The sequence below is a fragment of the Pristis pectinata genome, chromosome 14 (assembly GCF_009764475.1).
Source record: "Pristis pectinata isolate sPriPec2 chromosome 14, sPriPec2.1.pri, whole genome shotgun sequence".
NCBI classification, from domain to species: domain Eukaryota; kingdom Metazoa; phylum Chordata; class Chondrichthyes; order Rhinopristiformes; family Pristidae; genus Pristis; species Pristis pectinata.
Genome location: NC_067418.1, coordinates 17,709,201 through 17,723,595, shown reverse-complemented (window position 1 = coordinate 17,723,595; position 14,395 = coordinate 17,709,201).

Genomic DNA, 14,395 nt, shown 5'->3' with positions numbered 1-14,395 from the left:
TTTTGTGTAAGGGAGACCAATTTACTGCAGTTCTTTGAAGAAGTAATGTGCTGTTGATAAAGGAGAACCAGTAGATGCACAATACTTAGAGTTCCAATGGACATTTGATAAAATGTTATCAAATGTTAAAAGGTTATTGCAGAATATAAAAGCTCATGCTACAGGAGGTAACATATTGATGCAGATAGAAAATTGATTAGCTAACAGGAAACAGTCAACATAAGTAGATCTTTTTCTGGTTGGCAAAATGTGGTGATTGGTCTGCTATAAAGATTGGTGCTGGGGCCTCAATTTTTTGCGATTTATATAACCAACTTGTGTGAAGGCACCAGGAATATTTATTGTTTGATATGCTGATGACACAAGAAGGTTCAAAGTAATGTAGACTGGTTAAATGAGAGGGCAAAGATCTGGCAACTAGATTATAATATGGGAAGATGTGGTCCATTTTGATATGAAAAATAAAAAGAAACCTAAATGGTGAGAGATTGCAGAGCTCCAAGATGCAAAGGGATTGGCTATCCCAGTGCATGACTCATAAAAGGCTAATATGCACATGCAGCAAGTAACTAGGAAAGCTAATTGAATGTTATCATTTATTGCTTGGGGAACTGAATATAAAAGTAGGAAGTCCTCATGCAGGGTTTCAAGCTGAGACATCAACAATTCCTTTCCTGCCACAAATGCGCTGCTCAACCTGCTGACTTCCTCCAGCAGATCATTTGCTGCTACAAAACAAGTTTCTTATGAGGAAAGTAGGGTTCAGAAAGTAGGTTATGAGGAAATATTGGGAAGGCTAGGCTTGAATGTGCTGGAATTTAGAAGAACGAGGGGAAAATGGAAACATACAAGAGCAGGAGAAATCTTAAGAGGACAAATGTGGAGTGGGTGTTCCCTTTTGTGGTAGAATCTAGAATTAGGAATAGCTGTTTAAAAATAAGGGGTCAATAATTTGAAACAGCATTTTTGTTCTTTGAAGTGATAAACCTTTGGAACTCTCTTTTTCAAAGGGCAATGGAAACAGTCTAAATACTGTTGTATAGAGTTAGATAGATTCCTTATCAGCAAAGGACACCAGAATCTTGACCATTTGATCAGTCCATGACATAAATATGCCAATTAGGAGTGGAAGTAGGCCACTCAGCCCAACAAGTTTGCCTACTGTTTAACAAATTCATGGCTGATCTGATTGTCATCTCAGTCCTGCATTCCTATACATCTATGGTAACCTTTCAGATTTTGGTGCTGTGAAAATGTAAAACCCTTAACAAGTTATGTTCTCAGTACAAATTAATCTTAACAGACCTAATGTTATCAAGTTTTATCTTTTTAAAAAATATAAGAATTTCTTTGGCATCAAAATAGCAAGGATAAATCTTTCTATTAAATTTAAAGTGAATGTGATTTGAGTTGAATATCTGCATATTCTTAAAATTCTCTGCTGCAGTGATTATAAATTACAAAGAAAATATTGGAGATGTATGTAAATGCTGACAGCTTCATATGTTATAATCTTTGGTATATTAATCTTATTTATAAAGTCACTGAACTACTGAAAGCACCAAACAATGTGATTTGATGTGTAAACGGAACAAATGAGGGACAGGGAAGCTCTAAAATTCCCAAGAATGACTTTTTTGGTCTGTGTTTTGCAGTCATGTTTGTGTTGATCAAATGGTTTTCCTATGCCCCCCCGCCCCCACCATTCCCAACTGATAAAGCCTTTGAAACAATATTCGCACTTCCTTTGCCAGGAAAAAAATGTCATGGGTGATCTAAAATAAAATGGCATCTATATCAGTTAAATTGCAGGGTTTCTTTGTTGCCAAATATTATTAAGAATGCATTAAACGTATGTGTGCCAAGTGTGTCATTAAATGTGTGCACATTCTGCTTGATGTAGATGGAGCTGAGTAGGAAGGAGTAAAGCTTTGGATATTGATTCATGACTCATCTGCGCTCAGTGTCTGCATACTGAATTCTGATCAATAAGGCTGTATATACCTCACCAGGTGGAAATAAATTGATCTATTTTTAAATATTTTTCTTTCTTTCTTCTTCAGCAGCCCCTCAGCATTGAGGATGACTTGCTTCCACTTCAGCTCTGTGGATTCCAAGATGACACCATTGTGGGACCTGTAGAACCTGCCTCAGGTGGGACAGCTGGTGGTTGATGGGTGAGTGAGTGGGTCATTTGGTAGGTGGTGTGTTCCCTCCACTTTTATGCTGGGCTTCAATGTGTGTCAAGTTGCATGAACTTGAGGCTCTCCATGCCATCCCAATTGCTTCTTCTTCACTTTGGGTAGTCATGGGTCTAGTATTCCTACAAGTCTGTGAGGAAGATGCATTCAGGAAGTTTTGAGAACACTTCTGAATCTTTTCTTCTCTCTATCAGAAAATCTCTCATCACCACGGAATTTAGTTTAGAATACCTGATTTTGGAGTCTGGTATTGTACTTTAGTGCACTTAGGGCCTCAGTGAAGGAGATGTTAGCCTGGGAGAGTCATCACTATCATTTTGTGCATCCTGCAGTGGATTTGGAGGATTTTTTGGAGGCAAATTGGCAAAAGCTGTCCAGTGCCTCCTGGAGGTATTCCTTGCATCAGGATCGGTGCTGCTTACTAGAACATAAATTTTATGCTGGGCTTGAGGTCTTGATCTTTACCTTTCTCCTCAGGGGACCAAAGATTGTGCTGCAAGAGGTCAGTGTTGTACAGTGGAGGCATTTGTTTTGCAGATGTTGGGTGTAAGGGCCATTCTCTTATGTGCTTCAGTGAATGAGTCAATGATAACTTGGTGCTTGGTCCCCAAACACACACATATGCAAACATTATTCGTACCTGTGGTTGTGTGATCTTGATTCTCGAGGGGAGGCAACTTGAGTGGAGTCAACCATTGGAACTAAATATTAATTTCACCTCAGCGGAGCTTGTTGGAGGTGACGTGCAGCATTGCTGTGAGAAAGATTAAATAAATTGTGGGCAGTGACACAGTCTTGTCAGACACTGGTGTTCATTGAGATTGGGTCTGTTGTGGACTGGTTGGCTAGGATCACTGCTGGTGTGCCATCACAAAGCAAACATGAGATGAAGATAATTTCAACAGGCAGTCAGATCTGATGAAGATGTTCAACATTCCTTCCTGATCCAGTCAATGGCTTTAATAAGGGTGAGAAAGGCTATGTACAGTGGTTGGAATTATTCCCCGCATTTTCCATGGAGGTGCTGCATGTCATGTCTGCCATGCCCCTAGTTGGATGTAATCCACACTGTGATTTGGGGTGAAGCTCTTCCACCACTGGGAGGAGGCAGTTGGCACTGTTGCATTGCAGCTAAGTTGATGGATATAACAATAGATTAGACTGTGATTAGTCCGACATCATCAGTACCTGCTGTGGCCCAGGTGATGTGGATATCCTTCTAGTCTCTTGCTCTGTTGGTGACATAATCAACAGTTGCCAGTACCTGGACTGTGGGGTTTTGAAATGTTGTCTTGTGCTTATCTCTCCAGTAAAACGGTAATCAAAAGGCTGTGCTCCAGGTGGAAATAAATTGACCTATTTTTAAATATTCTACACTGCCTTCAAGTGACTTTCTTGATATCATTCTTTGAGTTCTTCTCTCCACATTTCTTTAGAAACAGGTAACCTTACTTTTTGAATGAACAAGTATTATAACCTGCTAAATGCAGCAATCTGTCAGGTAAGATGAATGTATCAGATGAATGTGTGGCTGAGAAATTGGTGCAGGGGGCAGGGCTTCAGATTAGTTGATCATTGGGAACAGATGTTCTTGGGGAAGTGCACAGTGAAAATGTGGAGGTTGTTTAAGGAACACTGGCATGGGGTTCTGGATAGTTTTTTCCCATTGAGACAGGGTAAGGATGGTAGAGTGAAGGAACTGTGGTTGACACGAGATGTAGAATGTCTTGTCAAGAGGAAGAAAGAAGCTTACCTAAGGTTTAGAAAGCATGGTTCAGACAGGGCTCTGGAGAGTTACAAGATAGCCAGGAGGGAGCTTAAGAATGCACTTAGGAGAGCTAGAAGGGGGCATGAGAAGCCTTTCGCGAGTAGGATCAAGGTAAACCCCAAGGCGTTCTACACGTATGTGAAGAATAAGAGGATGACTAGAGTAAGGGTAGGACTGATCAGGGATAAAAGAGGAAACGTGTGCCTGGAGTCGGAAGAGGTAGGGGAGGTCCCTAATGAATATTTTGCTTCAGTATTCACCAGAGAGAGAGAGACCTTGATGTTTGTGAGGACGGTGCACGACAGGCTGATACACTAGGGCATGTCGATGTGAGGAAAGAGGGTGTGCTGGAACTATTGAAAAACATTAGGATAGATAAGTCACTGGGGACGGACGGGATATATTCAAGGTTATTATGGGAAGCTAGGGAAGAGATTGCTGCACCTTTGCTGATGATCTTTGCATCCTCACTGGCCACTGGAGTAGTGCCAGATAATTGGAGGGTGGCAAATGCTGTTCCTTTGTTTAAGAAAGGGAGTAGGGATAATCCTGGGAATTACAGACCAGTGAGTCTTACTTCAGTAGTGGGCAAATTACTGGAGAAGATTCTTAGAGACAGGATGTATGGGCATTTGGAGAAGCATAGGCTGATTAGGGACAGTCAGCATGGCTTTGTGAGGGGCAAGTCGTGCCTCATGAGCCTGATTGAATTCTTTGAGAATGTGACAAAGCACATTGATGAAGGTAGAGCAGTAGATGTGGTGTACATGAATTTTAGTAAGGCATTTGATAAGGTTCCTCATGGAAGGCTTATGCTGAAAGTCAGAAGGCATGGGGTCCAGGGAAACTTGGCAGTGTGGATTCAGAATTGGCTCGCCCATAGAAGACAGAGGGTGATGGTAGATGGAGCATATTCTGCCTGGAGGTCGGTGACCAGTGGTGTTCTGCAGGAATCTGTTCTGGGACCCCAGCTCTTTGTGATTTTTATAAATGACTTGGATGAGGATGTGGAAGGGTGGGTTGGTAAATTTTTTTACACAGAGAGTGGTGGGTGCGTGGAATGCACTGCCTGCAGAGGTTGTGGGGACAGATACATTAGAGACATTTAAGAGATAGACACATGAATGATAGAAAAATAGGGGGCTATGTGGGAGGGAAGGGTTAGATAGATTTTAGAGCAGGATAAAATGTTGGCACAACATTGTGGGCCGAAGGGCCTGCACTGCACTGTAGTGTTCTATGCTCTATGCATCACCTGTGACACACCTTGACAGCTTACCACTTTGTCCTTGCATTACATCATTATATTGAGTTAATGATAATAATTCTTTTTGGCAAGTATAAACTTCTAAATTGAATCACTAAATCATAAACTGACACAGCATCAAACACCGTTCAACCCTTTGTGACTGTCCTGGCTCTTTGATAGTGCTACCCAATTAGTTACACTCTAATGCTACCCCCATTGTCTATAAATATATTCCTCATAAATATTTAAAACAGTCTCCTTTACTAATTTAGCTTTTACCACTATCGCAGGCATAGCATGTAATTTTTTTCCCTTCATATCATTTTTGCCAGTTCCCTAAATCTGTGATCTTTGGTTACTGGGTGTTTTGCCGGTTGAAACAGTTTATTTAATCTATCAAAACCCTCTTGATTTTGAACATCTCTGTCAAATCTCTTCTTAACCTTTTCTGCTTTAAGGAAAACAACCCCCATTTCTCCATGCCAATGAATGAAGCTGTTTCCTATTAAATTGGATCCAGCTTCAACAAATTAAGTATCAGGAACTCTCTGTTCCTTGACAATTTGCATTCTTTTAATGAAATTTTTATGAAGCTATCAGATCTGCTGCTCATTGTGGTTTGATTTTCTAAGAACAGGGATGTATGTTGGTTGTTGTGACTGGGACATTGACGTGACCCACTTTGGGACTTGCTTTTGGAGCAGCCTAAATAGGGCTTGGGTCTGAGAATGGTGGGATGAGTTCTGCAGGGCCACCAATATTCTGTGGAGGAAGTTCTGTTTGCAAGCAACACCAGCAGCAGGTTCACGGGGCTTTGGGATTTCTGGAGGGTGAGTACTGGAAACATTACAGCAGAATGTGGGATTATCATTAGAGATTTAGTGTTTTGGGGGAGGACGTCCTGAGAAATATGAAGCATAGGAAGAACCTGTTAATAACTGTTGTAAGACCATCTGAAATAAGGCTTTGAAAATCAATAATTAAAAATTATGCATTCACTATGCATCATGCTTTTCAGAAGCAGATTCAACAAGTGTGGCGTAGGAGGACTCAAAACATAATCTAGGATGACGTTCTTCAAAGTGTCACAGATACAAATGGTAAAATTAGTGGCTGGCTGAAATAAACATTTCCTCTGGGAAGTTTCATAGCAAATACAGAGATGCGTGCAATAAAAATATTTCACTTAATTTATTGAATAGGAACCTGCTGTGAAGTGCCAGGAGCTCCATGCCAAATACTCGGCACTCATCAATCCATCATTTGTCTCCCACATCTCATTCACGCCAGCCTTGTAGGCATCTGGAAGTTTGGGATTCCTGTGTGAACCAGTACTTAATGAGCAAGTAAGCAGAATGTTTCATAACCTTGGAATGTCGCAAAATGATTTATGATCAATGAATTACTACTGAAATGTGAAATCTAGTAAATGTGGCAGCCAGTTTATAAGCAGCACTGCAATAAAAACAGATCTTTGTTGAATGAGAGGTAAATACTGCTATGTTAAAGAAAGAACTCCACTATCCTGTGGAGCTTTATATTTCAGTGAGATCATAGATGATGTGTATACTAATTAAATATATCCAATTTTCCTTGTTTCCTTCATACTTCTGGTTGACAAATAGCTGTCAATCTCAAATTTTAAATAAACAATCAACCTAGCATCAATTGCAGTTTTTGGGAGAATTCCAAATTTCTACCATCCATTTTATGTAGGAGTGTTTCCTAACTTCTTTCCTTCATAGCATCAGTCCAACTTTTAGCTTCTTTCCTTAATTCTAGATCCCTTAAGCAGCAGAAATTGTTCCTTTCTATCTATTTTGTCAGGTTCACTTAAATTTCTTGGATATTTCCATCAAACCTTTTAAGTTCCATAGATCGAAATTTCATTATGTGTCAGGTATAATAAGATCTTTAATGTCAGAGAAGCAAATGCATATCCTGTTTAATATGCCATCCAAAAGAAAGCCTTATGAAAGTGCCGTACTCCCTCAGTGCTGCATTGAAGAATCAAGCAAGATTGTAGGATATTGCAGGGATGGGGTTCATGATCAAACTGCATCACTGAAACCAACTCATCAAATTGTTTACATACTTTATTTGAATTGCCAGCTTGGCTTTTCAGTGGATAAAAATGGGCATTTTTGACAACCATTTATAACTAAAGAAATTGATCTAAAAATGAAATAAATCAAAGTTATTCAGGATAAACACCTTACTCTTATTCACAAAGTATTCTGAGTTGTTTTATGCTGGAGAATTGTTTCTCACAGAGGTCTAACACTTTGCCAGTAATCAAAGAGTCAATTTGAAGTATGGGTCTGTACTCTGAAATAATGAAATGTGCTTTATTGGATACTTTTTCTCTTTTGAATATTTGATTCTAATAGCTATGTGCTATGCCAATCATAGTAAGCCTGGCCTCTGCTGAACTCCGAAGGAGACAAAGTTCTTTAGCAACATTGCCCACACTCTAAAGCGTCCAATGTTTCCAACATCCTCAGAAAGTCACTGATTGCCACAGAGACATCAATTTCCAGATCATCCTATGTACTTTCAATCCTATCCCAAATCTTTCATATTCAGCTAATTCCAGGTACCAACCCTCCCCTCATTCTTTTGATCACTCATCCCACATGTAAACCAACGCTATCTTACTTGTTATCCTCAAGTTTTACTCAGTCTGAAATTTTCTGTATTTCCAGACTCTCTCCTCCTTTCTGCATAATTACTCCCGAGTACAATCCTCCCCCTGCTGTCTTCTAACTTTGCTCAATCCAGATTGATCCCACTCACCCTCCAGTCCAGACCTCTTACATCATCATGTTTCTCAGGGCCAAATGTATTACCTTCCATCTTTTCTCACAAAGTTTTAAATGGCAAGAGACAGATAATGTTGAATCATTATAGGAGCACCAGTTTAGAATACAGGTGAAATAACAATCGTAGGAAATAAAGCTGAACAGTGTGATAGAGACATCACAGTAAGAACAGTGTAACCAACATACAGAGAAAGAGAGAGTGAAAGGAAAAGAGCAAAAGACAGACTGGAAGAATGCAGAAAAAGAGCTGAACATTTCAAATAGAGCAGAGTAGATATACCAGAGGGAAACAGTGTGGCTTACAATAGTAGGATAAGAAAATTTGCAAGTAATTAATACCTGTTCTATGATGAAATGACTCTTATCTCGGTTTTCATACTTTATAGTCTCAATACAACTGCCAAATCTCTCTGTTGCTTATTGGCATAGTTTTTTCTTACCCCTACTCACCCATTCATGAAACCTTTATACAAAACTGAAGCTAACACAAGTTCTCTGCATTGATGGAATTAATCCACTATATCTGAGAGCATGATCATAGTTGCCAAGTGTTGAGATAATAAAGGAACTTCAGCAAGGAAACCCCAAACCCCTCAGCTCAACCTCTAGAGTTTGGTCACCATTTACTTCCCAATATTGGTTTAAATTTTTCCCAGACTTACACTATAGCCAAGCATTCTGTTGGTCCTGCATTTGTATAGCTGTAGAGAGCTTTGAAAGAGATTTTTCTTGCAGATAGTAGATTCTTTGACCATGAAAGGATTTGAAAATTCTTGTACAAGAAGATACTACTTCAACAGTTCAATTAATTTTTTGCTGAGAGTCCTTGGAAAGAGGATGGAGCAGAGCATCTAGCTGCTACTATTGGTAGCGTAACTAGAAAGATGAGAAATCCTTTCACTCCTCTGGTTTATAAGCCAGAGGAATATAACTGCACAGAGGCCAAAGTTGCTTAACAAGGCCTTAATTGTCCAGGAACCACTGACATCCTGCTGGTTAATGCACCCCAAATCTCAGCTTTTGTCATTTCCTTTGAATTTTCCATAAGGAGTACCTGTAACATAGTTTTCTCTCAGTATATTTAAAACTTTGGGTTATGCCAAGCTTGGAGTATTGTGTGCAGTTCTGGTCGCCCCATTACAGGAAGGATATAGAGGCTTTGGAAAGGGTACAGAAAAAGTTTACCAGGATGCTGCCTGGATTAGAATGTATGAGTTATAAGGAGAAGTTGGACCAACTTGGATTATTTTCTCTGGAGTATCGGAGGCTGAGAGGAGACCTGATAGAAGTTTACAAAATTATGAGAGGGAGAGATGGAGGAGACGGTCAGGATCTTTCTCATGATAGATGTGTCAAATAGTCCAGGGTAGAAAATGCACCTAAGGTGAAAGGGAGAAAATTTAGAGGAGATGTGCAGGGCAAGATTTTTACACAAAGAATGGTGGGTACCTGGAACAGGCTGCCAGGGGTGATGGTGGAAGCAGAAACAATAGTGGAATTTAAGAGGCTTTTAGATAGAGACATGAATATGCAGGGAATGGGAGGGGATATGGATCATGTGCAGGCAGAAGAGATTTAGTTTAATTTGGAATCGTGTTTGACGCAGACATCGTGGGCCAAAGGGCCTGTTCCTGCGCTGTACTCTTCTATGTTCTATGTTTCATTTTTTATGTCTGTATCAAGCAGCTGCCTGGTTCTGTACCTGCCATTCAGATACATTACTACAAAACTGAGTAAGGAATTATATTGTTAGGCATAATTTTATAGCTTTGTGCTTGTGTCACATTACTCACTATTTTCTATGTACTGAGTATAACATAACATTCAGCTGCACACATGACATGGGCACTGAAGAATAAACATGTTATTGAGAAGTAGATCCTAGCCCAGAAGTCTAACTAACCAATGGTTCTCTGATAACAATCAAGATATGACATGAAGGCAATGATTAACTAAATGAAAACAAAATCTATATCACACAAAGGTGGGAGTTCCAAATTTCATAAGGGCATTGTCCTTTGGTGATTTTCTGTGTCTGTGTGTGTAGATACTTCTAAGCTATGATGGAACAACAAAGTTGAAGTGATCAGAAAATTTAAACAAAAATATAAACTGAATGATAAAGAAAATGTCAACTATATAATTTAGTGCACAGAGGAGCAAGGCTTAGATATTTTCAACAGTTGGAAAATAAGTGAGACCAAAAGCAAAAGCCGCAACCTTTGAAAAATTCAGCACACACCTTGAGCCAAGATTGAATTCTCAGATTTGCAAGCATGAATTTCAGAGCTTGTGGCAAGATGATTTCTTTACATGACTGACAAATACAGTCAGGAAGTGTAAATTTAAGGACATGAATGAAAGGTCACCGAACCTACCAACCTGGAGCACAATGAGGCAGAAGGTGGAATTCACGGCAGCAGAAGCAGCAAGTACTACCAGACCCAGGAGGCTACAGGTAGGCAGGTGAAAATGGTAAACACCTAAACTTCCATATCAATTCTTGGAGAGGAAGCAGGATTGAAGTAGTTTGACAACAAAAACAAAAGAATGAATAAAAGAAAATTCTTTTCTTTCTTCTTCAATCTTTCTACTAGTTTTCAAATTAACACAGATTAAAATATAACATCAATGTTCGTACACCTAATACAAAGAGATCAGGAGAACAATCATGGCCTAGATAATCATAAAGAACAATAAAATAAAAAAATCTGTAGATCCAACGATCTCTTAGTAAATGAATATAATATAAAAGAAAGGAAAGAAAAAGATTTATTATATAAATAAAAAAAGAAAGAGAAAAAAATCCCCAAATCAATAAGAAAAATTATAAACAATATATCAAACCAAACTAAGCTAAACAGAAAAATTTCAAAAAACAAACAAACAAAAAAAAAGACTGGACTAAAATTTCTCAATAGAAACAGAGCAATATTATGTCGTCAACTCCGTTCCTCTAAGTTGGAAAGTTATTGAAAGGGGATCTACATCATGTGAAAATATTGAATAAATGGACTCCAAATATCTTCAAATTTAAACAAAGGATCAACAGTACCACTCCTAATTTTTTCCAAATTAAAACATGATATAGATTGAGAGAACCATTGAAAAGTGGTAGGGGGTATTGGATGAATAAAAGAAAATTATGCAGCAAATGTGATGATGTCTTGGATTCAGGAAGAAAGACTCTGCATATGGATTATGTGGCAACCTAAAGCACCGAGTGGATATGCAAATCAAAGGTGAGAACATACAGAGAAAATGATGAAGCAAAAGTGAAAAGATCAATACAAAAGGACCAAAAAGCAGTACATCTATATTATGAAAGGTAACAGAGTGTTTGAAGATACACTAGATATTGGAATCATATATCAACATGGAATAACTGAATGTGGCAATTGTCAGAGAAATGAAATCCATGCCATGCAAATCAGAAAAGGGATAAGAAGCAAACTCACAGCTATTCCCATTTACAACTAAAATTGGATACAGGACCACATAGTAATACCATATTACTCTATATATAGCAAGAGATCTTCCCTGGACATCTAAAAGAAGATGTATCAAAAAAGGAAACAAAACAATGTCATACTATTGGTTTATGGAGGAGAGAAAATTCCACAACTTGGAAAGAGACAAAACTAGATTACACAAACACACATCAGGAGATAAATTAAGTACATGCTCCATATCATGGCTCTGAAGAATTGTGAAGAACTACTGATGATCTCAATAAAATCACGAGATAGCAGACACAACAGTGAAAAATGAAAGCAACATGTCAATGAAAAGGTGTCCTCCAGTGAGAAGCAAAACTGACCTAAATGAAATGTACCTAGAATGTTCTGATGAAAAGGTTGGATGCTTTGAAATTTTAATCATCAGATAAAACCAGTAATACATACCCAATAAAAGGTACCAATTGAACAGAAGAGGAATTCCTGAGAAGATTAGATGTAACAATGGAACCCAATTTACTTACTGAATTTAGAGTTCATAGGGCAATATGGATTCATCCACATCACTTTATCGCCATACTAAAAATCAGGAGGCACAGATTTAAAGTAATTGGTAGAAGGATTAGAGGATAGATGAGGAAACACATTTTCACCCAGTGGGCAGGAAGAATCTGAAGCTCACCATCTGAAAGAGTATTAGGGGTAGAAAACCTAATCTCATTTAAATATAAAAGGATACATGACTTTGAATGCATCTAATTAAAAGGTAATCCTGCCATTCACTAAAGTCCTATTGTGAATGCCCACATTTTCTGGAAATTGCCATAAAAGAGCAAACAAATGGCTATCAATAACAATGTAATTAACATCAATTTGATTTAAATGTGCAATAAAATATGAGCTGTTTGCCAGAAAGTAAGCCTAGATCAGCTGAGGGAAGAACTGTGATTTTTGTCATTCTACAGGTGAGATCATTAAAATGTTCTTTCTTGATCAGAGTCAGTTTCTGAAGACGATGCTGAGCACATTCACATTATGTCAGCTCTCAACATGCTGATTAAACAATTTTCTGAGGCACCTGCTGATTGTCAAGGAAGAAGAGGAACTATTTTCTTTTCTGAATTTACTTTAGATATTTCCCCATTGGATCTGAAAATTCCAGATCTGTGCTGTGACTCATGTCCCTCAATCCCATCAAATTGTCCTTCTATTCCTTCCTCCCTTGTGTGTTTATTAAACTTCTTCGTGAATTCATCTATACCAGATATGTCAACTACTTTTTTATGATATTGAATTATGTCTTCTAGTCATTCTCTTGTAAGGTTGCTTTTCTTGAATCCCTTATGGATTTATTAATGACTGTGTTAGTGGTTTGGCTTTTGCCTACAAGTGGAAACATTTTCTTTGTGTCTACCTTGAACAAGTCACCACTTCATTTATTTTTTAAAGGAGTCCCAGCATGCTCAATCTTTACTGATGTTTTTCTCAGTTCTGGTATTATCTTAGTAATTTTGTTTCACCTTTTCTACAGTGCTGTTCTATCCTTTTCATAAAATGGAGATCAGATCTGTTCGTCATTTTCCAAGTGTGGACTGTATTACTTTAACCAAATTGCTTTCGATTCTATCCAAAGTGTTTATTTTTATAATAATTAACTTATGTCACTACCGATAGTAATTTCTAATATTGTAGTTATCACCTGGATTCCTTTGATATTTCATCTCACTTAGAACTTACTGGAGATTATGGCCCTGTCAGTATGAACCATGTTGCAGTTACCCATGCAAAAGTTATCTTGCCAATTACGTGCCTGTTCTGTAATTTAATTAATTCCATCCTGTATTGCTTACCATTCTTATATAATAGCAATAGTCCCCCATTTATTTTTTGTGAATTTTATGTTGTCTGAGAGAAAACTGTTCATGTGAATGCTGCAAAGAGTAGTCTCATTTCTGATCCTTGTGGAACACTACTTTCCAATTATTGCAATGGGAAGTACCTATTTTTAACAGTCAAGTCTCGCCTGGATTCTATCCATTCTGATAATTGTTCCCCAACACTACATGTTCTGACCTGAGAGAAGTGTCTATTATGCAGTACCCTTCCAACATTGTTTGAAAATCCAAGAATATTGCTATGGAAATTAAATTGTGCAGCTTTATGTTTCCACGTTATTTTACTGCCGGTAGTGCATTGTATGTTTTTTTCTGGATCCTCTGCCTATATGAATTCACAGAGCAGTTGTCAGATTTATGCAGGACATTAAACAATGTGCAATGGACATATTGAAGCCATTTATTAAAAAAAATTATTCCACCCAGAAGAAGCCAACCTGCAGTGTGGAACTTGCACACCAGAGTCGGTCTTGGCTAGTGATTTGATGCTTGCATTGGAGTTTCTTAGATGGGTTCAGACATTAAATGGTCTGCTGCTGGGGAGCCACAGGTGTCCATTGTCTTCTATTTGGTATTCTTGATGTTGGCTCTCAACCCGCACTTTGCATTTACCCATGTTAAAATTAATTTGCCAATAACTGTTCTGTTCTCTAATTTAATTAACATTTTGCTGCTGACAACATCAGGCCTGCCAATTGCCTCTCCAGCTGACTCCATCCCTGAATCCAGGCTAATTCTCACTTAACTAATTTCCTCCTCATCACTGTGGGATACAGTGGGGCATAGATCAACTGGAAAGTTGAGCAGAGCAATAGGACTTAAGATACGATGAGATATCTTTATTAGTCACATGTACTTCGAAACACTCAGTGAAATGCATCTTTTGCGTAGAGTGTTCTGAGGGCAGACCGCAAGTGTCGCCACGCTTCCGGCGCCAATATAGCATGCCCACAACTTCCTAACCTGTACATCCTTGCAATGTGAGAGGAAACCAGAACACCT